General features: G+C 55.8%; 1 protein-coding gene across 1 annotated transcript in view; it reads right to left on the reverse strand.

Moving 5' to 3' along the window:
* KDM8 (lysine demethylase 8) overlaps positions 1-235 on the reverse strand; it is an 18,612-nt gene extending 18,377 nt beyond the window's left edge. The window contains exon 1 of the mRNA XM_026650550.1: positions 217-235. The gene's annotated coding sequence lies outside the window, so the exon portion shown is untranslated. The remainder of the gene's footprint in view (positions 1-216) is intronic.
* Between the last annotated feature and the right edge of the window lie 2,219 nt (positions 236-2,454).

Genomic DNA, 2,454 nt, shown 5'->3' on the forward strand with positions numbered 1-2,454 from the left:
CCCCATGCACCCCTCCCTCAGTGCCCACCCCGTGCATCCCCTCACCCCAAGAGCACCCCTCCTCACCTCGTGCACCCCTCCCTCTAAGAGTGCCACCCCCTCACCCCTAGAGCACCCCACCCCCATGCACCCCGTCGCCCCATACACCCCTTCCTCTGAGAGAGCCCCAGGCACCCCCTCACCCCTAGAGCACCCCACCCCCAGGCACCCCCTCACCCCTAGAGCGCCCCCCCTCCGCGCAGCCCGGGAGGGGAGGGGAGGGAACCGCCTCGCTCCTCTCAGCAGCGCCGCCTGCCGGAGCCCTGCAGCCAGCGCCCCGCGCGCCACCCGGCGCGCCGAGTTCCGCATCTACTGGGCCTGCGCAGCCCCGCCCCCACCCGAGCTGAGAGCGCGCCCCGACCATGGCTCCGCCTCCTGCGTCCTCCCGCTTCCCGGCCCCGCCCCCTCTGGCTCACTCCCCCCCCCGGCCGCGCGCGGGCTCCAGATGGGCGGGGGGCGGCGCTAACAGGGCGGGGCTTGGCCGGTGCAGCCGCGCGCGGCCTGTGGGGAGCCCAACGCCCGCCCGCCTCAGGCTCTGCGGGGCTCGGCCCGCCTCAGGCTCGGCGGGAGGGCGACAGGCCCGGCGGCCCGAGTCAGGCCTTGGGGCCCGGGCGGTACGTGCCCGCGTCAGACCAAGTCCCTGACAGGCCGGTGGGTGGGAACCGGCCCCGGCCCCGGCCGCACCCGTCCGGCGAGCAGCTCCCGGCCGCGCTGGGCCTGCCCGGATCCGAGCGCCCCCGGGCCGAGGCAAACGGAGCCCCGGGCTGGGGTCAGTGAGCGGGCGGGCGGGCGGGCGGGCGCAGAGAGGCGGGGTCAGAGCGCGCCGCGCCGCCCAGTGACCGCGAGTGACCAAGGCGGGATGTTGCCCAAAGGCCAGTGTCCCCGTGGGGTGGGGGAGCAGCGTTAACAGGCGAGTCCTTGCGGAGCAGTTCTCCCCGCAGCCGGCACCGCCAAGCCTCCGCTGGGCTAGTCCGCCCGGGTGTGGGGGCTGCACGTTAATAACGATGGGGTCAGATTGGAGACAGTCCAAAGGAGAGCGACACAAATAAGAGGTTTGGAAAGCCTGGTCTGCAAGGGAAGGCTAAAAGAATTAGGCATGTGTAGAGCAGGCGGAGGGGGACATCATGGCAGTCTTCAAATATGTCAAGGGGGTTAGAAAGAGGGAGGACAAGAAGTAGTTGGCGTAATTTGCAGCAAGTGGGATTTATTTTCAATGTAAGGAAAAGGTTTCTAACTATAAGGCGAGCTAAGCACTGGAACAGGTTACAGTCTTGGAGATTTTTAAGTTCGGGTTACACAAACGTGTTAGAAATGGTCTGGGTATACTTAATCCTGCCTCAGCAAGAGGGGACATGCTAAATGACAGCGTGAGGGCCTTTCCTGCCCTGTGATTTTATCTTCTCAGTGTAATAAACTGTGTGTGACACAACGTCCTAGACAGGTTTTGGGTAGAATTCTGTCAGTTTTCAATGTTAGAAGAGCAGGAAGGAGCTTGGGATTGCTTCCGTCAGCCATGTTTTGGCCTCTGTGTTCTGGGCTCAGCCTATGACATCGGTGGAGGATCAGTTATCTTGGTTAAGTAATAGAAAGGATCCATACCGTCTCTAAGTGTTTCACATATTTATCCTTGTGTGGTTTCAGTTTGTCATTTATATCAGGCCTAATTTTCAGGGAATGCGGGCCTCTAGATTTTAGAGCAACATAAATAATAATAATGGCATCAGTCTGTAACCAATCAAGTACCTCCAAAATGTCATTAGCCATGCCCTTTTGTCCAGGCACTAATAACCACTTATTTCCACCCCCTTTCTGGGCTGTGCCATATGGTAATGTTTCCTAAAAGGCACAAGTACAACCTTGATGTGTCATCACTTCCCTTTTAGCCATTAGAATAGTTAAAATAGCCATTTACAGATTGAAATTTGAACATAATGCTGTTGAATTAAAAAAACGGACATGCATATTATGTCCATGTAAATACTTTAGAGCAACACAGAAATTCAAACCACGTAAAAAAACCAAAAGAAGTCACTGGGTTTGCAAAAAAAGAAAAATCCAGCTTTCTCTCAATCTCCCTTGTATCTCTTTGATGTAGGGTTGTTTGGAGAAGACAACACCACCTCTGATCTGGACAATCGTTACTGCAAAATATAAAGAGAGCTCTTTGCCACAAGTTGTGCTGGGATCTGGATTTGGTAGAAAGCATTTTGGTTTGAAAAACCATTTGTCACTCAGAATAGGTTAATAGGCTACGGCCATGATTTTGCTTATGATGTGGCCATGAAGAAAGTAGTAAGTTCCTTTGTCTGCCTGTATTGTATTTGCAGCTCTCCCAATATATCTGTGACTTTTAGTAACATGCTGGTTTCTCCGTCTTCCAGATCATCAGTGAAAATGTTAAACAAAATGAGACCT

This window comes from Terrapene carolina, unplaced genomic scaffold (genome assembly GCF_002925995.2).
Source record: "Terrapene carolina triunguis isolate 2854851 unplaced genomic scaffold, T_m_triunguis-2.0 Scaffold93, whole genome shotgun sequence".
Taxonomy (NCBI): Eukaryota; Metazoa; Chordata; order Testudines; family Emydidae; genus Terrapene; species Terrapene triunguis.